Here is a 26048-nt window from a genome sequence, read left to right as displayed (position 1 = left end):
CATGCCATCAAAAACTGTCTACATTGTACGGGAATAAAACCCTAACCCTAGCTTCGGGTTTTGCTAGTTAGGGTTAGGGTTCAAATATTTCTCAAAGACCATTTTCTCAATATTCCACTCATTTGACTGGGAAATTTGCTTGTCTGAATCAAAATATAAGTCTGAAAAGACAATACAACACTGCCAAAACCAAAAGAGTGTGTCAGGAATGGTCAAATTCAGTTTTGAAAGGTATTCTTTCATTGGAAACTTTGCGTTAAACGGAGTGCTGAATGAATGTACGTTGAGGCTTAAGTGGCCTAAAAGTCTGAGACAACTAATACATTTTGGCTTTATTTGTTAATAAGCCTTGGATTTTAAAGCCCATGGCAAGAGTTTGCAAGTTAAATCAGGTTCTTTCTAACTGCTCCTTGTCGGGCAATTCAGACACCATTCCTTTTTGGAGCAAAGCACTGTATACAACCATATAGGTCAGAAAAAAATGTTTAGGAAACATTGAAAGAACAATATTCCTAAGTATCCTTTCAGCCCTAAAACACAGCCATGCCATCAAAAACTGTCTACATTGTACGGGAATAAAACCCTAACCCTAGCTTCGGGTTTTGCTAGTTAGGGTTAGGGTTCAAATATTTCTCAAAGACCATTTTCTCAATATTCCACTCATTTGACTGGGAAATTTGCTTGTCTGAATCAAAATATAAGTCTGAAAAGACAATACAACACTGCCAAAACCAAAAGAGTGTGTCAGGAATGGTCAAATTCAGTTTTGAAAGGTATTCTTTCATTGGAAACTTTGCGTTAAACGGAGTGCTGAATGAATGTACGTTGAGGCTTAAGTGGCCTAAAAGTCTGAGACAACTAATGCATTTTGGCTTTATTTGTTAATAAGCCTTGGATTTTAAAGCCCATGGCAAGAGTTTGCAAGTTAAATCAGGTTCTTTCTAAGTGTTGCTTGTCGGGCAATTCAGACACCATTCCTTTTTGGAGCAAAGCACTGTATACAGCCATATAGGTCAGAAAAAAATGTTTAGAAAACATTGAAAGAACTATATTCCTCAGTATCCTTTCAGCCCTAAAACACAGCCATGCCATCAAAAACTGTCTACATTGTACGGGAATAAAACCCTAACCCTAGCTTCGGGTTTTGCTAGTTAGGGTTAGGGTTCAAATATTTCTCAAAGACCATTTTCTCAATATTCCACTCATTTGACTGGGAAATTTGCTTGTCTGAATCAAAATATAAGTCTGAAAAGACAATACAACACTGCCAAAACCAAAAGAGTGTGTCAGGAATGGTCAAATTCAGTTTTGAAAGGTATTCTTCATTGGAAACTTTGCGTTAAACGGAGTGCTGAATGAATGTACGTTGAGGCTTAAGTGGCCTAAAAGTCTGAGACAACTAATACATTTTGGCTTTATTTGTTAATAAGCCTTGGATTTTAAAGCCCATGGCAAGAGTTTGCAAGTTAAATCAGGTTCTTTCTAATTGTTGTTTGTCGGGCAATTCAGACACCATTCCTTTTTGGAGCAAAGCACTGTATACAGCCATATAGGTCAGGAAAAAATGTTTAGAAAACATTGAAAGAACAATATTCCTAAGTATCCTTTCAGCCCTAAAACACAGCCATGCCATCAAAAACTGTCTACATTGTACGGGAATAAAACCCTAACCCTAGCTTCGGGTTTTGCTAGTTAGGGTTAGGGTTCAAATATTTCTCAAAGACCATTTTCTCAATATTCCACTCATTTGACTGGGAAATTTGCTTGTCTGAATCAAAATATAAGTCTGAAAAGACAATACAACACTGCCAAAACCAAAAGAGTGTGTCAGGAATGGTCAAATTCAGTTTTGAAAGGTATTCTTTCATTGGAAACTTTGCGTTAAACGGAGTGCTGAATGAATGTACGTTGAGGCTTAAGTGGCCTAAAAGTCTGAGACAACTAATACATTTTGGCTTTATTTGTTAATAAGCCTTGGATTTTAAAGCCCATGGCAAGAGTTTGCAAGTTAAATCAGGTTCTTTCTAACTGTTGCTTGTCGGGCAATTCAGACACCATTCCTGTTTGGAGCAAAGCACTGTATACAGCCATATAGGTCAGAAAAAAATGTTTAGAAAACATTGAAAGAACTATATTCCTCAGTATCCTTTCAGCCCTAAAACACAGCCATGCCATCAAAAACTGTCTACATTGTACGGGAATAAAACCCTAACCCTAGCTTCGGGTTTTGCTAGTTAGGGTTAGGGTTCAAATATTTCTCAAAGACCATTTTCTCAATATTCCACTCATTTGACTGGGAAATTTGCTTGTCTGAATCAAAATATAAGTCTGAAAAGACAATACAACACTGCCAAAACCAAAAGAATGTGTCAGGAATGGTCAAATTCAGTTTTGAAAGGTATTCTTCATTGGAAACTTTGCGTTAAACGGAGTGCTGAATGAATGTACGTTGAGGCTTAAGTGGCCTAAAAGTCTGAGACAACTAATACATTTTGGCTTTATTTGTTAATAAGCCTAGGATTTTAAAGCCCATGGCAAGAGTTTGCAAGTTAAATCAGGTTCTTTCTAACTGTTGTTTGTCGGGCAATTCAGACACCATTCCTTTTTGGAGCAAAGCACTGTATACAGCCATATAGGTCAGGAAAAAATGTTTAGAAAACATTGAAAGAACTATATTCCTAAGTATCCTTTCAGCCCTAAAACACAGCCATGCCATCAAAAACTGTCTACATTGTACGGGAATAAAACCCTAACCCTAGCTTCGGGTTTTGCTAGTTAGGGTTAGGGTTCAAATATTTCTCAAAGACCATTTTCTCAATATTCCACTCATTTGACTGGGAAATTTGCTTGTCTGAATCAAAATATAAGTCTGAAAAGACAATACAACACTGCCAAAACCAAAAGAGTGTGTCAGGAATGGTCAAATTCAGTTTTGAAAGGTATTCTTTCATAAGAAACTTTACGTTAAACGGAGTGCTGAATGAATGTACGTTGAGGCTTAAGTGGCCTAAAAGTCTGAGACAACTAATACATTTTGGCTTTATTTGTTAATAAGCCTTGGATTTTAAAGCCCATGGCAAGAGTTTGCAAGTTAAATCAGGTTCTTTCTAACTGTTGCTTGTCGGGCAATTCAGACACCATTCCTTTTTGGAGCAAAGCACTGTATACAGCCATATAGGTCAGAAAAAAATGTTTAGAAAACATTGAAAGAACTATATTCCTAAGTATCCTTTCAGCCCTAAAACACAGCCATGCCATCAAAAACTGTCTACATTGTACGGGAATAAAACCCTAACCCTAGCTTCGGGTTTTGCTAGTTAGGGTTAGGGTTCAAATATTTCTCAAAGACCATTTTCTCAATATTCCACTCATTTGACTGGGAAATTTGCTTGTCTGAATCAAAATATAAGTCTGAAAAGACAATACAACACTGCCAAAACCAAAAGAGTGTGTCAGGAATGGTCAAATTCAGTTTTGAAAGGTATTCTTTCATTGGAAACTTTGCGTTAAACGGAGTGCTGAATGAATGTACGTTGAGGCTTAAGTGGCCTAAAAATCTGAGACAACTAATACATTTTGGTTTTATTTGTTAATAAGCCTTGGATTTTAAAGCCCATGGCAAGAGTTTGCAAGTTAAATCAGGTTCTTTCTAACTGCTGCTTGTCGGGCAATTCAGACACCATTCCTTTTTGGAGCAAAGCACTGTATACAGCCATATAGGTCAGAAAAAAATGTTTAGAAAACATTGAAAGAACTATATTCCTAAGTATCCTTTCAGCCCTAAAACACAGCCATGCCATCAAAAACTGTCTACATTGTACGGGAATAAAACCCTAACCCTAGCTTCGGGTTTTGCTAGTTAGGGTTAGGGTTCAAATATTTCTCAAAGACCATTTTCTCAATATTCCACTCATTTGACTGGGAAATTTGCTTGTCTGAATCAAAATATAAGTCTGAAAAGACAATACAACACTGCCAAAACCAAAAGAGTGTGTCAGGAATGGTCAAATTCAGTTTTGAAAGGTATTCTTTCATTGGAAACTTTGCGTTAAACGGAGTGCTGAATGAATGTACGTTGAGGCTTAAGTGGCCTAAAAGTCTGAGACAACTAATACATTTTGGCTTTTTTTGTTAATAAGCCTTGGATTTTAAAGCCCATGGCAAGAGTTTGCAAGTTAAATCAGGTTCTTTCTAACTGTTGCTTGTCGGGCAATTCAGACACCATTCCTTTTTGGAGCAAAGCACTGTATACAGCCATATAGGTCAGAAAAAAATGTTTAGAAAACATTGAAAGAACTATATTCCTAAGTATCCTTTCAGCCCTAAAACACAGCCATGCCATCAAAAACTGTCTACATTGTACGGGAATAAAACCCTAACCCTAGCTTCGGGTTTTGCTAGTTAGGGTTAGGGTTCAAATATTTCTCAAAGACCATTTTCTCAATATTCCACTCATTTGACTGGGAAATTTGCTTGTCTGAATCAAAATATAAGTCTGAAAAGACAATACAACACTGCCAATACCAAAAGAGTGTGTCAGGAATGGTCAAATTCAGTTTTGAAAGGTATTCTTTCATTGGAAACTTTACGTTAAACGGAGTGCTGAATGAATGTACGTTGAGGCTTAAGTGGCCTAAAAGTCTGAGACAACTAATACATTTTGGCTTTATTTGTTAATAAGCCTTGGATTTTAAAGCCCATGGCAAGAGTTTGCAAGTTAAATCAGGTTCTTTCTAACTGTTGCTTGTCGGGCAATTCAGACACCATTCCTGTTTGGAGCAAAGCACTGTATACAGCCATATAGGTCAGAAAAAAATGTTTAGAAAACATTGAAAGAACTATATTCCTAAGTATCCTTTCAGCCCTAAAACACAGCCATGCCATCAAAAACTGTCTACATTGTACGGGAATATAACCCTAACCCTAGCTTCGGGTTTTGCTAGTTAAGGTTAGGGTTCAAATATTTCTCAAAGACCATTTTCTCAATATTCCACTCATTTGACTGGGAAATTTGCTTGTCTGAATCAAAATATAAGTCTGAAAAGACAATACAACACTGCCAAAACCAAAAGAGTGTGTCAGGAATGGTCAAATTCAGTTTTGAAAGGCATTCTTTCATTGGAAACTTTGCGTTAAACGGAGTGCTGAATGAATGTACGTTGAGGCTTAAGTGGCCTAAAAGTCTGAGACAACTAATACATTTTGGCTTTATTTGTTAATAAGCCTTGGATTTTAAAGCCCATGGCAAGAGTTTGCAAGTTAAATCAGGTTCTTTCTAACTGCTGCTTGTCGGGCAATTCAGACACCATTCCTTTTTGGAGCAAAGCACTGTATACAACCATATAGGTCAGAAAAAAATGTTTAGGAAACATTGAAAGAACTATATTCCTAAGTATCCTTTCAGCCCTAAAACACAGCCATGCCATCAAAAACTGTCTACATTGTACGGGAATATAACCCTAACCCTAGCTTCGGGTTTTGCTAGTTAGGGTTAGGGTTCAAATATTTCTCAAAGACCATTTTCTCAATATTCCACTCATTTGACTGGGAAATTTGCTTTTCTGAATCAAAATATAAGTCTGAAAAGACAATACAACACTGCCAAAACCAAAAGAGTGTGTCAGGAATGGTCAAATTCAGTTTTGAAAGGTATTCTTTCATTGGAAACTTTGCGTTAAACGGAGTGCTGAATGAATGTACGTTGAGGCTTAAGTGGCCTAAAAGTCTGAGACAACTAATGCATTTTGGCTTTATTTGTTAATAAGCCTTGGATTTTAAAGCCCATGGCAAGAGTCTGCAAGTTAAATCAGGTTCTTTCTAAGTGTTGCTTGTCGGGCAATTCAGACACCATTCCTTTTTGGAGCAAAGCACTGTATACAGCCATATAGGTCAGAAAAAAATGTTTAGAAAACATTGAAAGAACTATATTCCTCAGTATCCTTTCAGCCCTAAAACACAGCCATGCCATCAAAAACTGTCTACATTGTACGGGAATAAAACCCTAACCCTAGCTTCGGGTTTTGCTAGTTAGGGTTAGGGTTCAAATATTTCTCAAAGACCATTTTCTCAATATTCCACTCATTTGACTGGGAAATTTGCTTGTCTGAATCAAAATATAAGTCTGAAAAGACAATACAACACTGCCAAAACCAAAAGAGTGTGTCAGGAATGGTCAAATTCAGTTTTGAAAGGAATTCTTTCATTGGAAACTTTGCGTTAAACGGAGTGCTGAATGAATGTACGTTGAGGCTTAAGTGGCCTAAAAGTCTGAGACAACTAATACATTTTGGCTTTATTTGTTAATAAGCCTTGGATTTTAAAGCCCATGGCAAGAGTTTGCAAGTTAAATCAGGTTCTTTCTAACTGTTGCTTGTCGGGCAATTCAGACACCATTCCTGTTTGGAGCAAAGCACTGTATACAGCCATATAGGTCAGAAAAAAATGTTTAGAAAACATTGAAAGAACTATATTCCTCAGTATCCTTTCAGCCCTAAAACACAGCCATGCCATCAAAAACTGTCTACATTGTACGGGAATAAAACCCTAACCCTAGCTTCGGGTTTTGCTAGTTAGGGTTAGGGTTCAAATATTTCTCAAAGACCATTTTCTCAATATTCCACTCATTTGACTGGGAAATTTGCTTGTCTGAATCAAAATATAAGTCTGAAAAGACAATACAACACTGCCAAAACCAAAAGAATGTGTCAGGAATGGTCAAATTCAGTTTTGAAAGGTATTCTTCATTGGAAACTTTGCGTTAAACGGAGTGCTGAATGAATGTACGTTGAGGCTTAAGTGGCCTAAAAGTCTGAGACAACTAATACATTTTGGCTTTATTTGTTAATAAGCCTAGGATTTTAAAGCCCATGGCAAGAGTTTGCAAGTTAAATCAGGTTCTTTCTAACTGTTGTTTGTCGGGCAATTCAGACACCATTCCTTTTTGGAGCAAAGCACTGTATACAGCCATATAGGTCAGGAAAAAATGTTTAGAAAACATTGAAAGAACTATATTCCTAAGTATCCTTTCAGCCCTAAAACACAGCCATGCCATCAAAAACTGTCTACATTGTACGGGAATAAAACCCTAACCCTAGCTTCGGGTTTTGCTAGTTAGGGTTAGGGTTCAAATATTTCTCAAAGACCATTTTCTCAATATTCCACTCATTTGACTGGGAAATTTGCTTGTCTGAATCAAAATATAAGTCTGAAAAGACAATACAACACTGCCAAAACCAAAAGAGTGTGTCAGGAATGGTCAAATTCAGTTTTGAAAGGTATTCTTTCATAAGAAACTTTACGTTAAACGGAGTGCTGAATGAATGTACGTTGAGGCTTAAGTGGCCTAAAAGTCTGAGACAACTAATACATTTTGGCTTTATTTGTTAATAAGCCTTGGATTTTAAAGCCCATGGCAAGAGTTTGCAAGTTAAATCAGGTTCTTTCTAACTGTTGCTTGTCGGGCAATTCAGACACCATTCCTTTTTGGAGCAAAGCACTGTATACAGCCATATAGGTCAGAAAAAAATGTTTAGAAAACATTGAAAGAACTATATTCCTAAGTATCCTTTCAGCCCTAAAACACAGCCATGCCATCAAAAACTGTCTACATTGTACGGGAATAAAACCCTAACCCTAGCTTCGGGTTTTGCTAGTTAGGGTTAGGGTTCAAATATTTCTCAAAGACCATTTTCTCAATATTCCACTCATTTGACTGGGAAATTTGCTTGTCTGAATCAAAATATAAGTCTGAAAAGACAATACAACACTGCCAAAACCAAAAGAGTGTGTCAGGAATGGTCAAATTCAGTTTTGAAAGGTATTCTTTCATTGGAAACTTTGCGTTAAACGGAGTGCTGAATGAATGTACGTTGAGGCTTAAGTGGCCTAAAAGTCTGAGACAACTAATACATTTTGGCTTTATTTGTTAATAAGCCTTGGATTTTAAAGCCCATGGCAAGAGTTTGCAAGTTAAATCAGGTTCTTTCTAACTGTTGCTTGTCGGGCAATTCAGACACCATTCCTTTTTGGAGCAAAGCACTGTATACAGCCATATAGGTCAGAAAAAAATGTTTAGAAAACATTGAAAGAACTATATTCCTAAGTATCCTTTCAGCCCTAAAACACAGCCATGCCATCAAAAACTGTCTACATTGTACGGGAATAAAACCCTAACCCTAGCTTCGGGTTTTGCTAGTTAGGGTTAGGGTTCAAATATTTCTCAAAGACCATTTTCTCAATATTCCACTCATTTGACTGGGAAATTTGCTTGTCTGAATCAAAATATAAGTCTGAAAAGACAATACAACACTGCCAAAACCAAAAGAGTGTGTCAGGAATGGTCAAATTCAGTTTTGAAAGGTATTCTTTCATTGGAAACTTTGCGTTAAACGGAGTGCTGAATGAATGTACGTTGAGGCTTAAGTGGCCTAAAAGTCTGAGACAACTAATACATTTTGGCTTTATTTGTTAATAAGCCTTGGATTTTAAAGCCCATGGCAAGAGTTTGCAAGTTAAATCAGGTTCTTTCTAACTGTTGCTTGTCGGGCAATTCAGACACCATTCCTTTTTGGAGCAAAGCACTGTATACAGCCATATAGGTCAGAAAAAAATGTTTAGAAAACATTGAAAGAACTATATTCCTAAGTATCCTTTCAGCCCTAAAACACAGCCATGCCATCAAAAACTGTCTACATTGTACGGGAATAAAACCCTAACCCTAGCTTCGGGTTTTGCTAGTTAGGGTTAGGGTTCAAATATTTCTCAAAGACCATTTTCTCAATATTCCACTCATTTGACTGGGAAATTTGCTTGTCTGAATCAAAATATAAGTCTGAAAAGACAATACAACACTGCCAAAACCAAAAGAGTGTGTCAGGAATGGTCAAATTCAGTTTTGAAAGGTATTCTTCATTGGAAACTTTGCGTTAAACGGAGTGCTGAATGAATGTACGTTGAGGCTTAAGTGGCCTAAAAGTCTGAGACAACTAATACATTTTGGCTTTATTTGTTAATAAGCCTTGGATTTTAAAGCCCATGGCAAGAGTTTGCAAGTTAAATCAGGTTCTTTCTAACTGTTGTTTATCGGGCAATTCAGACACCATTCCTTTTTGGAGCAAAGCACTGTATACAGCCATATAGGTCAGGAAAAAATGTTTAGAAAACATTGAAAGAACTATATTCCTAAGTATCCTTTCAGCCCTAAAACACAGCCATGCCATCAAAAACTGTCTACATTGTACGGGAATAAAACCCTAACCCTAGCTTCGGGTTTTGCTAGTTAGGGTTAGGGTTCAAATATTTCTCAAAGACCATTTTCTCAATATTCCACTCATTTGACTGGGAAATTTGCTTGTCTGAATCAAAATATAAGTCTGAAAAGACAATACAACACTGCCAAAACCAAAAGAGTGTGTCAGGAATGGTCAAATTCAGTTTTGAAAGGTATTCTTTCATAAGAAACTTTACGTTAATCGGAGTGCTGAATGAATGTACGTTGAGGCTTAAGTGGCCTAAAAGTCTGAGACAACTAATACATTTTGGCTTTATTTGTTAATAAGCCTTGGATTTTAAAGCCCATGGCAAGAGTTTGCAAGTTAAATCAGGTTCTTTCTAACTGTTGCTTGTCGGGCAATTCAGACACCATTCCTTTTTGGAGCAAAGCACTGTATACAGCCATATAGGTCAGAAAAAAATGTTTAGAAAACATTGAAAGAACTATATTCCTAAGTATCCTTTCAGCCCTAAAACACAGCCATGCCATCAAAAACTGTCTACATTGTACGGGAATAAAACCCTAACCCTAGCTTCGGGTTTTGCTAGTTAGGGTTAGGGTTCAAATATTTCTCAAAGACCATTTTCTCAATATTCCACTCATTTGACTGGGAAATTTGCTTGTCTGAATCAAAATATAAGTCTGAAAAGACAATACAACACTGCCAAAACCAAAAGAGTGTGTCAGGAATGGTCAAATTCAGTTTTGAAAGGTATTCTTTCATTGGAAACTTGCGTTAAACGGAGTGCTGAATGAATGTACGTTGAGGCTTAAGTGGCCTAAAAGTCTGAGACAACTAATACATTTTGGCTTTATTTGTTAATAAGCCTTGGATTTTAAAGCCCATGGCAAGAGTTTGCAAGTTAAATCAGGTTCTTTCTAACTGTTGCTTGTCGGGCAATTCAGACACCATTCCTTTTTGGAGCAAAGCACTGTATACAGCCATATAGGTCAGAAAAAAATGTTTAGAAAACATTGAAAGAACTATATTCCTAAGTATCCTTTCAGCCCTAAAACACAGCCATGCCATCAAAAACTGTCTACATTGTACGGGAATAAAACCCTAACCCTAGCTTCGGGTTTTGCTAGTTAGGGTTAGGGTTCAAATATTTCTCAAAGACCATTTTCTCAATATTCCACTCATTTGACTGGGAAATTTGCTTGTCTGAATCAAAATATAAGTCTGAAAAGACAATACAACACTGCCAAAACCAAAAGAGTGTGTCAGGAATGGTCAAATTCAGTTTTGAAAGGTATTCTTTCATTGGAAACTTTGCGTTAAACGGAGTGCTGAATGAATGTACGTTGAGGCTTAAGTGGCCTAAAAGTCTGAGACAACTAATACATTTTGGCTTTATTTGTTAATAAGCCTTGGATTTTAAAGCCCATGGCAAGAGTTTGCAAGTTAAATCAGGTTCTTTCTAACTGTTGCTTGTCGGGCAATTCAGACACCATTCCTTTTTGGAGCAAAGCACTGTATACAGCCATATAGGTCAGAAAAAAATGTTTAGAAAACATTGAAAGAACTATATTCCTAAGTATCCTTTCAGCCCTAAAACACAGCCATGCCATCAAAAACTGTCTACATTGTACGGGAATAAAACCCTAACCCTAGCTTCGGGTTTTGCTAGTTAGGGTTAGGGTTCAAATATTTCTCAAAGACCATTTTCTCAATATTCCACTCATTTGACTGGGAAATTTGCTTGTCTGAATCAAAATATAAGTCTGAAAAGACAATACAACACTGCCAAAACCAAAAGAGTGTGTCAGGAATGGTCAAATTCAGTTTTGAAAGGTATTCTTCATTGGAAACTTTGCGTTAAACGGAGTGCTGAATGAATGTACGTTGAGGCTTAAGTGGCCTAAAAGTCTGAGACAACTAATACATTTTGGCTTTATTTGTTAATAAGCCTTGGATTTTAAAGCCCATGGCAAGAGTTTGCAAGTTAAATCAGGTTCTTTCTAACTGTTGTTTGTCGGGCAATTCAGACACCATTCCTTTTTGGAGCAAAGCACTGTATACAGCCATATAGGTCAGGAAAAAATGTTTAGAAAACATTGAAAGAACTATATTCCTAAGTATCCTTTCAGCCCTAAAACACAGCCATGCCATCAAAAACTGTCTACATTGTACGGGAATAAAACCCTAACCCTAGCTTCGGGTTTTGCTAGTTAGGGTTAGGGTTCAAATATTTCTCAAAGACCATTTTCTCAATATTCCACTCATTTGACTGGGAAATTTGCTTGTCTGAATCAAAATATAAGTCTGAAAAGACAATACAACACTGCCAAAACCAAAAGAGTGTGTCAGGAATGGTCAAATTCAGTTTTGAAAGGTATTCTTTCATTGGAAACTTTACGTTAAACGGAGTGCTGAATGAATGTACGTTGAGGCTTAAGTGGCCTAAAAGTCTGAGACAACTAATACATTTTGGCTTTATTTGTTAATAAGCCTTGGATTTTAAAGCCCATGGCAAGAGTTTGCAAGTTAAATCAGGTTCTTTCTAACTGTTGCTTGTCGGGCAATTCAGACACCATTCCTTTTTGGAGCAAAGCACTGTATACAGCCATATAGGTCAGAAAAAAATGTTTAGAAAACATTGAAAGAACTATATTCCTAAGTATCCTTTCAGCCCTAAAACACAGCCATGCCATCAAAAACTGTCTACATTGTACGGGAATAAAACCCTAAACCTAGCTTCGGGTTTTGCTAGTTAGGGTTAGGGTTCAAATATTTCTCAAAGACCATTTTCTCAATATTCCACTCATTTGACTGGGAAATTTGCTTGTCTGAATCAAAATATAAGTCTGAAAAGACAATACAACACTGCCAAAACCAAAAGAGTGTGTCAGGAATGGTTAAATTCAGTTTTGAAAGGTATTCTTTCATTGGAAACTTTGCGTTAAACGGAGTGCTGAATGAATGTACGTTGAGGCTTAAGTGGCCTAAAAGTCTGAGACAACTAATGCATTTTGGCTTTATTTGTTAATAAGCCTTGGATTTTAAAGCCCATGGCAAGAGTTTGCAAGTTAAATCAGGTTCTTTCTAACTGTTGTTTGTCGGGCAATTCAGACACCATTCCTTTTTGGAGCAAAGCACTGTATACAGCCATATAGGTCAGGAAAAAATGTTTAGAAAACATTGAAAGAACTATATTCCTAAGTATCCTTTCAGCCCTAAAACACAGCCATGCCATCAAAAACTGTCTACATTGTACGGGAATAAAACCCTAACCCTAGCTTCGGGTTTTGCTAGTTAGGGTAAGGGTTCAAATATTTCTCAAAGACCATTTTCTCAATATTCCACTCATTTGACTGGGAAATTTGCTTGTCTGAATCAAAATATAAGTCTGAAAAGACAATACAACACTGCCAAAACCAAAAGAGTGTGTCAGGAATGGTCAAATTCAGTTTTGAAAGGTATTCTTTCATTGGAAACTTTACGTTAAACGGAGTGCTGAATGAATGTACGTTGAGGCTTAAGTGGCCTAAAAGTCTGAGACAACTAATACATTTTGGCTTTATTTGTTAATAAGCCTTGGATTTTAAAGCCCATGGCAAGAGTTTGCAAGTTAAATCAGGTTCTTTCTAACTGTTGCTTGTCGGGCAATTCAAACACCATTCCTTTTTGGAGCAAAGCACTGTATACAGCCATATAGGTCAGAAAAAAATGTTTAGAAAACATTGAAAGAACTATATTCCTAAGTATCCTTTCAGCCCTAAAACACAGCCATGCCATCAAAAACTGTCTACATTGTACGGGAATAAAACCCTAACCCTAGCTTCGGGTTTTGCTAGTTAGGGTTAGGGTTCAAATATTTCTCAAAGACCATTTTCTCAATATTCCACTCATTTGACTGGGAAATTTGCTTGTCTGAATCAAAATATAAGTCTGAAAAGACAATACAACACTGCCAAAACCAAAAGAGTGTGTCAGGAATGGTCAAATTCAGTTTTGAAAGGTATTCTTCATTGGAAACTTTGCGTTAAACGGAGTGCTGAATGAATGTACGTTGAGGCTTAAGTGGCCTAAAAGTCTGAGACAACTAATACATTTTGGCTTTATTTGTTAATAAGCCTTGGATTTTAAAGCCCATGGCAAGAGTTTGCAAGTTAAATCAGGTTCTTTCTAACTGTTGTTTGTCGGGCAATTCAGACACCATTCCTTTTTGGAGCAAAGCACTGTATACAGCCATATAGGTCAGGAAAAAATGTTTAGAAAACATTGAAAGAACTATATTCCTAAGTATCCTTTCAGCCCTAAAACACAGCCATGCCATCAAAAACTGTCTACATTGTACGGGAATAAAACCCTAACCCTAGCTTCGGGTTTTGCTAGTTAGGGTTAGGGTTCAAATATTTCTCAAAGACCATTTTCTCAATATTCCACTCATTTGACTGGGAAATTTGCTTGTCTGAATCAAAATATAAGTCTGAAAAGACAATACAACACTGCCAAAACCAAAAGAGTGTGTCAGGAATGGTCAAATTCAGTTTTGAAAGGTATTCTTTCATAAGAAACTTTACGTTAAACGGAGTGCTGAATGAATGTACGTTGAGGCTTAAGTGGCCTAAAAGTCTGAGACAACTAATACATTTTGGCTTTATTTGTTAATAAGCCTTGGATTTTAAAGCCCATGGCAAGAGTTTGCAAGTTAAATCAGGTTCTTTCTAACTGTTGCTTGTCGGGCAATTCAGACACCATTCCTTTTTGGAGCAAAGCACTGTATACAGCCATATAGGTCAGAAAAAACTGTTTAGAAAACATTGAAAGAACTATATTCCTAAGTATCCTTTCAGCCCTAAAACACAGCCATGCCATCAAAAACTGTCTACATTGTACGGGAATAAAACCCTAACCCTAGCTTCGGGTTTTGCTAGTTAGGGTTAGGGTTCAAATATTTCTCAAAGACCATTTTCTCAATATTCCACTCATTTGACTGGGAAATTTGCTTGTCTGAATCAAAATATAAGTCTGAAAAGACAATACAACACTGCCAAAACCAAAAGAGTGTGTCAGGAATGGTCAAATTCAGTTTTGAAAGGTATTCTTTCATTGGAAACTTTGCATTAAACGGAGTGCTGAATGAATGTACGTTGAGGCTTAAGTGGCCTAAAAGTCTGAGACAACTAATACATTTTGGCTTTATTTGTTAATAAGCCTTGGATTTTAAAGCCCATGGCAAGAGTTTGCAAGTTAAATCAGGTTCTTTCTAACTGTTGCTTGTCGGGCAATTCAGACACCATTCCTTTTTGGAGCAAAGCACTGTATACAGCCATATAGGTCAGAAAAAAATGTTTAGAAAACATTGAAAGAACTATATTCCTAAGTATCCTTTCAGCCCTAAAACACAGCCATGCCATCAAAAACTGTCTACATTGTACAGGAATAAAACCCTAACCCTAGCTTCGGGTTTTGCTAGTTAGGGTTAGGGTTCAAATATTTCTCAAAGACCATTTTCTCAATATTCCACTCATTTGACTGGGAAATTTGCTTGTCTGAATCAAAATATAAGTCTGAAAAGACAATACAACACTGCCAAAACCAAAAGAGTGTGTCAGGAATGGTCAAATTCAGTTTTGAAAGGTATTCTTTCATTGGAAACTTTGCGTTAAACGGAGTGCTGAATGAATGTACGTTGAGGCTTAAGTGGCCTAAAAGTCTGAGACAACTAATGCATTTTGGCTTTATTTGTTAATAAGCCTTGGATTTTAAAGCCCATGGCAAGAGTTTGCAAGTTAAATCAGGTTCTTTCTAAGTGTTGCTTGTCGGGCAATTCAGACACCATTCCTTTTTGGAGCAAAGCACTGTATACAGCCATATAGGTCAGAAAAAAATGTTTAGAAAACATTGAAAGAACTATATTCCTCAGTATCCTTTCAGCCCTAAAACACAGCCATGCCATCAAAAACTGTCTACATTGTACGGGAATAAAACCCTAACCCTAGCTTCGGGTTTTGCTAGTTAGGGTTAGGGTTCAAATATTTCTCAAAGACCATTTTCTCAATATTCCACTCATTTGACTGGGAAATTTGCTTGTCTGAATCAAAATATAAGTCTGAAAAGACAATACAACACTGCCAAAACCAAAAGAGTGTGTCAGGAATGGTCAAATTCAGTTTTGAAAGGTATTCTTCATTGGAAACTTTGCGTTAAACGGAGTGCTGAATGAATGTACGTTGAGGCTTAAGTGGCCTAAAAGTCTGAGACAACTAATACATTTTGGCTTTATTTGTTAATAAGCCTTGGATTTTAAAGCCCATGGCAAGAGTTTGCAAGTTAAATCAGGTTCTTTCTAACTGTTGTTTGTCGGGCAATTCAGACACCATTCCTTTTTGGAGCAAAGCACTGTATACAGCCATATAGGTCAGGAAAAAATGTTTAGAAAACATTGAAAGAACTATATTCCTAAGTATCCTTTCAGCCCTAAAACACAGCCATGCCATCAAAAACTGTCTACATTGTACGGGAATAAAACCCTAACCCTAGCTTCGGGTTTTGCTAGTTAGGGTAAGGGTTCAAATATTTCTCAAAGACCATTTTCTCAATATTCCACTCATTTGACTGGGAAATTTGCTTGTCTGAATCAAAATATAAGTCTGAAAAGACAATACAACACTGCCAAAACCAAAAGAGTGTGTCAGGAATGGTCAAATTCAGTTTTGAAAGGTATTCTTTCATAAGAAACTTTACGTTAAACGGAGTGCTGAATGAATGTACGTTGAGGCTTAAGTGGCCTAAAAGTCTGAGACAACTAATACATTTTGGCTTTATTTGTTAATAAGCCTTGGATTTTAAAGCCCATGGCAAGAGTTTGCAAGTTAAATCAGGTTCTTTCTAACTGTTGCTTGTCGGGCAATTCAGACACCATTCCTTTTTGGAGCAAAGCACTGTATACAGCCATATAGGTCAGAAAAAACTGTTTAGAAAACATTGAAAGAACTATATTCCTAAGTATCCTTTCAGCCCTAAAACACAGCCATGCCATCAAAAACTGTCTACATTGTACGGGAATAAAACCCTAACCCTAGCTTCGGGTTTTGCTAGTTAGGGTTAGGGTTCAAATATTTCTCAAAGACCATTTTCTCAATATTCCACTCATTTGACTGGGAAATTTGCTTGTCTGAATCAAAATATAAGTCTGAAAAGACAATACAACACTGCCAAAACCAAAAGAGTGTGTCAGGAATGGTCAAATTCAGTTTTGAAAGGTATTCTTTCATTGGAAACTTTGCATTAAACGGAGTGCTGAATGAATGTACGTTGAGGCTTAAGTGGCCTAAAAGTCTGAGACAACTAATACATTTTGGCTTTATTTGTTAATAAGCCTTGGATTTTAAAGCCCATGGCAAGAGTTTGCAAGTTAAATCAGGTTCTTTCTAACTGTTGCTTGTCGGGCAATTCAGACACCATTCCTTTTTGGAGCAAAGCACTGTATACAGCCATATAGGTCAGAAAAAAATGTTTAGAAAACATTGAAAGAACTATATTCCTAAGTATCCTTTCAGCCCTAAAACACAGCCATGCCATCAAAAACTGTCTACATTGTACAGGAATAAAACCCTAACCCTAGCTTCGGGTTTTGCTAGTTAGGGTTAGGGTTCAAATATTTCTCAAAGACCATTTTCTCAATATTCCACTCATTTGACTGGGAAATTTGCTTGTCTGAATCAAAATATAAGTCTGAAAAGACAATACAACACTGCCAAAACCAAAAGAGTGTGTCAGGAATGGTCAAATTCAGTTTTGAAAGGTATTCTTTCATTGGAAACTTTGCGTTAAACGGAGTGCTGAATGAATGTACGTTGAGGCTTAAGTGGCCTAAAAGTCTGAGACAACTAATGCATTTTGGCTTTATTTGTTAATAAGCCTTGGATTTTAAAGCCCATGGCAAGAGTTTGCAAGTTAAATCAGGTTCTTTCTAAGTGTTGCTTGTCGGGCAATTCAGACACCATTCCTTTTTGGAGCAAAGCACTGTATACAGCCATATAGGTCAGAAAAAAATGTTTAGAAAACATTGAAAGAACTATATTCCTCAGTATCCTTTCAGCCCTAAAACACAGCCATGCCATCAAAAACTGTCTACATTGTACGGGAATAAAACCCTAACCCTAGCTTCGGGTTTTGCTAGTTAGGGTTAGGGTTCAAATATTTCTCAAAGACCATTTTCTCAATATTCCACTCATTTGACTGGGAAATTTGCTTGTCTGAATCAAAATATAAGTCTGAAAAGACAATACAACACTGCCAAAACCAAAAGAGTGTGTCAGGAATGGTCAAATTCAGTTTTGAAAGGTATTCTTCATTGGAAACTTTGCGTTAAACGGAGTGCTGAATGAATGTACGTTGAGGCTTAAGTGGCCTAAAAGTCTGAGACAACTAATACATTTTGGCTTTATTTGTTAATAAGCCTTGGATTTTAAAGCCCATGGCAAGAGTTTGCAAGTTAAATCAGGTTCTTTCTAACTGTTGTTTGTCGGGCAATTCAGACACCATTCCTTTTTGGAGCAAAGCACTGTATACAGCCATATAGGTCAGGAAAAAATGTTTAGAAAACATTGAAAGAACTATATTCCTAAGTATCCTTTCAGCCCTAAAACACAGCCATGCCATCAAAAACTGTCTACATTGTACGGGAATAAAACCCTAACCCTAGCTTCGGGTTTTGCTAGTTAGGGTAAGGGTTCAAATATTTCTCAAAGACCATTTTCTCAATATTCCACTCATTTGACTGGGAAATTTGCTTGTCTGAATCAAAATATAAGTCTGAAAAGACAATACAACACTGCCAAAACCAAAAGAGTGTGTCAGGAATGGTCAAATTCAGTTTTGAAAGGTATTCTTTCATTGGAAACTTTACGTTAAACGGAGTGCTGAATGAATGTACGTTGAGGCTTAAGTGGCCTAAAAGTCTGAGACAACTAATACATTTTGGCTTTATTTGTTAATAAGCCTTGGATTTTAAAGCCCATGGCAAGAGTTTGCAAGTTAAATCAGGTTCTTTCTAACTGTTGCTTGTCGGGCAATTCAGACACCATTCCTTTTTGGAGCAAAGCACTGTATACAGCCATATAGGTCAGAAAAAAATGTTTAGAAAACATTGAAAGAACTATATTCCTAAGTATCCTTTCAGCCCTAAAACACAGCCATGCCATCAAAAACTGTCTACATTGTACGGGAATAAAACCCTAACCCTAGCTTCGGGTTTTGCTAGTTAGGGTTAGGGTTCAAATATTTCTCAAAGACCATTTTCTCAATATTCCACTCATTTGACTGGGAAATTTGCTTGTCTGAATCAAAATATAAGTCTGAAAAGACAATACAACACTGCCAAAACCAAAAGAGTGTGTCAGGAATGGTCAAATTCAGTTTTGAAAGGTATTCTTTAATTGGAAACTTTGCGTTAAACGGAGTGCTGAATGAATGTACGTTGAGGCTTAAGTGGCCTAAAAGTCTGAGACAACTAATACATTTTGGCTTTATTTGTTAATAAGCCTTGGATTTTAAAGCCCATGGCAAGAGTTTGCAAGTTAAATCAGGTTCTTTCTAACTGCTGCTTGTCGGGCAATTCAGACACCATTCCTTTTTGGAGCAAAGCACTGTATACAGCCATATAGGTCAGAAAAAAATGTTTAGAAAACATTGAAAGAACTATATTCCTAAGTATCCTTTCAGCCCTAAAACACAGCCATGCCATCAAAAAATGTCTACATTGTACGGGAATAAAACCCTAACCCTAGCTTCGGGTTTTGCTAGTTAGGGTTAGGGTTCAAATATTTCTCAAAGACCATTTTCTCAATATTCCACTCATTTGACTGGGAAATTTGCTTGTCTGAATCAAAATATAAGTCTGAAAAGACAATACAACACTGCCAAAACCAAAAGAGTGTGTCAGGAATGGTCAAATTCAGTTTTGAAAGGTATTCTTTCATTGGAAACTTTGCGTTAAACAAGAGTGCTGAATGAATGTACGTTTAGGCTTAAGTGGCCTAAAAGTCTGAGACAACTAATACATTTTGGCTTTATTTGTTAATAAGCCTTGGATTTTAAAGCCCATGGCAAGAGTTTGCAAGTTAAATCAGGTTCTTTCTAACTGCTGCTTGTCGGGCAATTCAGACACCATTCCTTTTTGGAGCAAAGCACTGTATACAGCCATATAGGTCAGAAAACAATGTTTAGAAAACATTGAAAGAACTATATTCCTAAGTATCCTTTCAGCCCTAAAACACAGCCATGCCATCAAAAACTGTCTACATTGTACGGGAATAAAACCCTAACCCTAGCTTCGGGTTTTGCTAGTTAGGGTTAGGGTTCAAATATTTCTCAAAGACCATTTTCTCAATATTCCACTCATTTGACTGGGAAATTTGCTTGTCTGAATCAAAATATAAGTCTGAAAAGACAATACAACACTGCCAAAACCAAAAGAGTGTGTTAGGAATGGTCAAATTCAGTTTTGAAAGGTATTCTTTCATTGGAAACTTTGCGTTAAACGGAGTGCTGAATGAATGTACGTTGAGGCTTAAGTGGCCTAAAAGTCTGAGACAAATAATACATTTTGGCTTTATTTGTTAATAAGCCTTGGATTTTAAAGCCCATGGCAAGAGTTTGCAAGTTAAATCAGGTTCTTTCTAACTGTTGCTTGTCGGGCAATTCAGACACCATTCCTGTTTGGAGCAAAGCACTGTATACAGCCATATAGGTCAGAAAAAAATGTTTAGAAAACATTGAAAGAACTATATTCCTAAGTATCCTTTCAGCCCTAAAACACAGCCATGCCATCAAAAACTGTCTACATTGTACGGGAATAAAACCCTAACCCTAGCTTCGGGTTTTGCTAGTTAGGGTTAGGGTTCAAATATTTCTCAAAGACCATTTTCTCAATATTCCACTCATTTGACTGGGAAATTTGCTTGTCTGAATCAAAATATAAGTCTGAAAAGACAATACAACACTGCCAAAACCAAAAGAGTGTGTCAGGAATGGTCAAATTCAGTTTTGAAAGGTATTCTTTCATTGGAAACTTTGCGTTAAACAAGAGTGCTGAATGAATGTACGTTGAGGCTTAAGTGGCCTAAAAGTCTGAGACAACTAATACATTTTGGCTTTATTTGTTAATAAGCCTTGGATTTTAAAGCCCATGGCAAGAGTTTGCAAGTTAAATCAGGTTCTTTCTAACTGCTGCTTGTCGGGCAATTCAGACACCATTCCTTTTTGGAGCAAAGCACTGTATACAGCCATATAGGTCAGAAAACAATGTTTAGAAAACATTGAAAGAACTATATTCCTAAGTATCCTTTCAGCCCTAAAACACAGCCATGCCATCAAAAACTGTCTACATTGTACGGGAATAAAACCCTAACCCTAGCTTCGGGTTTTGCTAGTTAGGGTTAGGGTTCAAATATTTCTCAAAGACCATTTTCTCAATATTCCACTCATTTGACTGGGAAATTTGCTTGTCTGAATCAAAATATAAGTCTGAAAAGACAATACAACACTGCCAAAACCAAAAGAGTGTGTTAGGAATGGTCAAATTCAGTTTTGAAAGGTATTCTTTCATTGGAAACTTTGCGTTAAACGGAGTGCTGAATGAATGTACGTTGAGGCTTAAGTGGCCTAAAAGTCTGAGACAAATAATACATTTTGGCTTTATTTGTTAATAAGCCTTGGATTTTAAAGCCCATGGCAAGAGTTTGCAAGTTAAATCAGGTTCTTTCTAACTGTTGCTTGTCGGGCAATTCAGACACCATTCCTGTTTGGAGCAAAGCACTGTATACAGCCATATAGGTCAGAAAAAAATGTTTAGAAAACATTGAAAGAACTATATTCCTAAGTATCCTTTCAGCCCTAAAACACAGCCATGCCATCAAAAACTGTCTACATTGTACGGGAATAAAACCCTAACCCTAGCTTCGGGTTTTGCTAGTTAGGGTTAGGGTTCAAATATTTCTCAAAGACCATTTTCTCAATATTCGACTCATTTGACTGGGAAATTTGCTTGTCTGAATCAAAATATAAGTCTGAAAAGACAATACAACACTGCCAAAACCAAAAGAGTGTGTCAGGAATGGTCAAATTCAGTTTTGAAAGGTATTCTTTCATTGGAAACTTTGCGTTAAACGGAGTGCTGAATGAATGTACGTTGAGGCTTAAGTGGCCTAAAAGTCTGAGACAACTAATACATTTTGGCTTTATTTGTTAATAAGCCTTGGATTTTAAAGTCCATGGCAAGAGTTTGCAAGTTAAATCAGGTTCTTTCTAACTGTTGCTTGTCGGGCAATTCAGACACCATTCCTTTTTGGAGCAAAGCACTGTATACAGCCATATAGGTCAGAAAAAAATGTTTAGAAAACATTGAAAGACCTATATTCCTAAGTATCCTTTCAGCCCTAAAACACAGCCATGCCATCAAAAACTGTCTACATTGTACGGGAATAAAACCCTAACCCTAGCTTCGGGTTTTGCTAGTTAGGGTTAGGGTTCAAATATTTCTCAAAGACCATTTTCTCAATATTCGACTCATTTGACTGGGAAATTTGCTTGTCTGAATCAAAATATAAGTCTGAAAAGACAATACAACACTGCCAAAACCAAAAGAGTGTGTCAGGAATGGTCAAATTCAGTTTTGAAAGGTATTCTTTCATTGGAAACTTTGCGTTAAACGGAGTGCTGAATGAATGTACGTTGAGGCTTAAGTGGCCTAAAAGTCTGAGACAACTAATACATTTTGGCTTTTTTTGTTAATAAGCCTTGGATTTCAAAGCCCATGCCAAGAGTTTGCAAGTTAAATCAGGTTCTTTCTAACTGCTGCTTGTCGGGCAATTCAGACACCATTCCTTTTTGGAGCAAAGCACTGTATACAGCCATATAGGTCAGGAAAAAATGTTTAGGAAACATTGAAAGAACTATATTCCTAAGTATCCTTTCAGCCCTAAAACACAGCCATGCCATCAAAAACTGTCTACATTGTACGGGAATAAAACCCTAACCCTAGCTTCGGGTTTTGCTAGTTAGGGTTAGGGTTCAAATATTTCTCAAAGACCATTTTCTCAATATACCACTCATTTGACTGGGAAATTTGCTTGTCTGAATCAAAATATAAGTCTGAAAAGACAATACAACACTGCCAAAACCAAAAGAGTGTGTCAGGAATGGTCAAATTCAGTTTTGAAAGGTATTCTTTCATTGGAAACTTTGCGTTAAACGGAGTGCTGAATGAATGTACGTTGAGGCTTAAGTGGCCTAAAAGTCTGAGACAACTAATACATTTTGGCTTTATTTGTTAATAAGCCTTGGATTTTAAAGCCCATGGCAAGAGTTTGCAAGTTAAATCAGGTTCTTTCTAACTGTTGCTTGTCGGGCAATTCAGACACCATTCCTTTTTGGAGCAAAGCACTGTATACAGCCATATAGGTCAGAAAAAAATGTTTAGAAAACATTGAAAGAACTATATTCCTAAGTATCCTTTCAGCCCTAAAACACAGCTATGCCATCAAAAACTGTCTACATGGTACGGGAATAAAACCCTAACCCTAGCTTCGGGTTTTGCTAGTTAGGGTTAGGGTTCAAATAGTCCTCAAAGACCATTTTCTCAATATTCCACTCATTTGACTGGGAAATTTGCTTGTCTGAATCAAAATATAAGTCTGAAAAGACAATACAACACTGCCAAAACCAAAAGAGTGTGTCAGGAATGGTCAAATTCAGTTTTGAAAGGTATTCTTTCATTGGAAACTTTGCGTTAAACGGAGTGCTGAATGAATGTACGTTGAGGCTTAAGTGGCCTAAAAGTCTGAGACAACTAATACATTTTGGCTTTATTTGTTAATAAGCCTTGGATTTTAAAGCCCATGGCAAGAGTTTGCAAGTTAAATCAGGTTCTTTCTAACTGTTGCTTGTCGGGCAATTCAGACACCATTCCTGTTTGGAGCAAAGCACTGTATACAGCCATATAGGTCAGAAAAAAATGTTTAGAAAACATTGAAAGAACTATATTCCTAAGTATCCTTTCAGCCCTAAAACACAGCCATGCCATCAAAAACTGTCTACATTGTACGGGAATAAAACCCTAACCCTAGCTTGGGGTTTTGCTAGTTAGGGTTAGGGTTCAAATATTTCTCAAAGACCATTTTCTCAATATTCCACTCATTTGACTGGGAAATTTGCTTGTCTGAATCAAAATATAAGTCTGAAAAGACAATACAACACTGCCAAAACCAAAAGAGTGTGTCAGGAATGGTCAAGTTCAGTTTTGAAAGGTATTCTTTCATAGGAAACTTTGCGTTAAACGGAGTGCTGAATGAATGTACGTTGAGGCTTAAGTGGCCTAAAAGTCTGAGACAACTAATGCATTTTGGCTTTATTTGTCAATAAGCCTTGGATTTTAAAGCCCATGGCAAGAGTTTGCAGGTTAAATCAGGTTCTTTCTAACTGCTGCTTGTCGGGCAATTCAGACACCATTCCTTTTTGGAGCAAAGCACTGCATACAGCCATATAGGTCAGAAAAAAATGTTTAGAAAACATTGAAAGAACTATATTCCTAAGTATCCTTTCAGCCCTAAAACACAGCCATGCCATCAAAAACTGTCTACATTGTACGGGAATAAAACCCTAACCCTAGCTTGGGGTTTTGCTAGTTAGGGTTAGGGTTCAAATATTTCTCAAAGACCATTTTCTCAATATTCCACTCATTTGACTGGGAAATTAGCTTGTCTGAATCAAAATATAAGTCTGAAAAGACAATACAACACTGCCAAAACCAAAAGAGTGTGTCAGGAATGGTCAAATTCAGTTTTGAAAGGTATTCTTTCATTGGAAACTTTGCGTTAAACGGAGTGCTGAATGAATGTACGTTGAGGCTTAAGTGGCCTAAAAGTCTGAGACAACTAATACATTTTGGCTTTATTTGTTAATAAGCCTTGGATTTTAAAGCCCATGGCAAGAGTTTGCAAGTTAAATCAGGTTCTTTCTAACTGTTGCTTGTCGGGCAAGTCAGACACCATTCCTTTTTGGAGCAAAGCACTGTATACAGCCATATAGGTCAGAAAAAAATGTTTAGAAAACATTGAAAGAACTATATTCCTAAGTATCCTTTCAGCCCTAAAACACAGCCATGCCATCAAAAACTGTCTACATTGTACGGGAATAAAACCCTAACCCTAGCTTGGGGTTTTGCTAGTTAGGGTTAGGGTTCAAATATTTCTCAAAGACCATTTTCTCAATATTCCACTCATTTGACTGGGAAATTTGCTTGTCTGAATCAAAATATAAGTCTGAAAAGACAATACAACACTGCCAAAACCAAAAGAGTGTGTCAGGAATGGTCAAATTCAGTTTTGAAAGGTATTCTTTCATAGGAAACTTTGCATTAAACGGAGTGCTGAATGAATGTACGTTGAGGCTTAAGTGGCCTAAAAGTCTGAGACAACTAATACATTTTGGCGTTATTTGTTAATAAGCCTTGGATTTTAAAGCCCATGGCAAGAGTTTGCAAGTTAAATCAGGTTCTTTCTAACTGCTGCTTGTCGGGCAATTCAGACACCATTCCTTTTTGGAGCAAAGCACTGCATACAGCCATATAGGTCAGAAAAAAATGTTTAGAAAACATTGAAAGAACTATATTCCTAAGTATCCTTTCAGCCCTAAAACACAGCCATGCCATCAAAAACTGTCTACATTGTACGGGAATAAAACCCTAACCCTAGCTTCGGGTTTTGCTAGTTAGGGTTAGGGTTCAAATATTTCTCAAAGACCATTTTCTCAATATTCCACTCATTTGACTGGGAAATTAGCTTGTCTGAATCAAAATATAAGTCTGAAAAGACAATACAACACTGCCAAAACCAAAAGAGTGTGTCAGGAATGGTCAAATTCAGTTTTGAAAGGTATTCTTTCATTGGAAACTTTGCGTTAAACGGAGTGCTGAATGAATGTACGTTGAGGCTTAAGTGGCCTAAAAGTCTGAGACAACTAATACATTTTGGCTTTATTTGTTAATAAGCCTTGGATTTTAAAGCCCATGGCAAGAGTTTGCAAGTTAAATCAGGTTCTTTCTAACTGCTGCTTGTCGGGCAATTCAGACACCATTCCTCTTTGGAGCAAAGCACTGTATACAGCCATATAGGTCAGAAAAAAATGTTTAGAAAACATTTATAGAACTATATTCCTAAGTATCCTTTCAGCCCTAAAACACAGCTATGCCATCAAAAACTGTCTACATTGTACGGGAATAAAACCCTAACCCTAGCTTGGGGTTTTGCTAGTTAGGGTTAGGGTTCAAATATTTCTCAAAGACCATTTTCTCAATATTCCACTCATTTGACTGGGAAATTTGCTTGTCTGAATCAAAATATAAGTCTGAAAAGACAATACAACACTGCCAAAACCAAAAGAGTGTGTCAGGAATGGTCAAATTCAGTTTTGAAAGGTATTCTTTCATTGGAAACTTTGCGTTAAACGGAGTGCTGAATGAATGTACGTTGAGGCTTAAGTGGCCTAAAAGTCTGAGACAACTAATACATTTTGGCTTTATTTGTTAATAAGCCTTGGATTTTAAAGCCCATGGCAAGAGTTTGCAAGTTAAATCAGGTTCTTTCTAACTGTTGCTTGTCGGGCAAGTCAGACACCATTCCTTTTTGGAGCAAAGCACTGTATACAGCCATATAGGTCAGAAAAAAATGTTTAGAAAACATTGAAAGAACTATATTCCTAAGTATCCTTTCAGCCCTAAAACACAGCTATGCCATCAAAAACTGTCTACATTGTACGGGAATAAAA

The sequence above is a fragment of the Atractosteus spatula genome, chromosome 6, assembly GCF_055471065.1.
Source record: "Atractosteus spatula isolate fAtrSpa1 chromosome 6, fAtrSpa1.hap1, whole genome shotgun sequence".
NCBI classification, from domain to species: Eukaryota; Metazoa; Chordata; class Actinopteri; order Semionotiformes; family Lepisosteidae; genus Atractosteus; species Atractosteus spatula.
The sequence above is the reverse complement of the archived record's forward strand: the minus strand, read 5'-3'. Positions refer to the sequence as shown.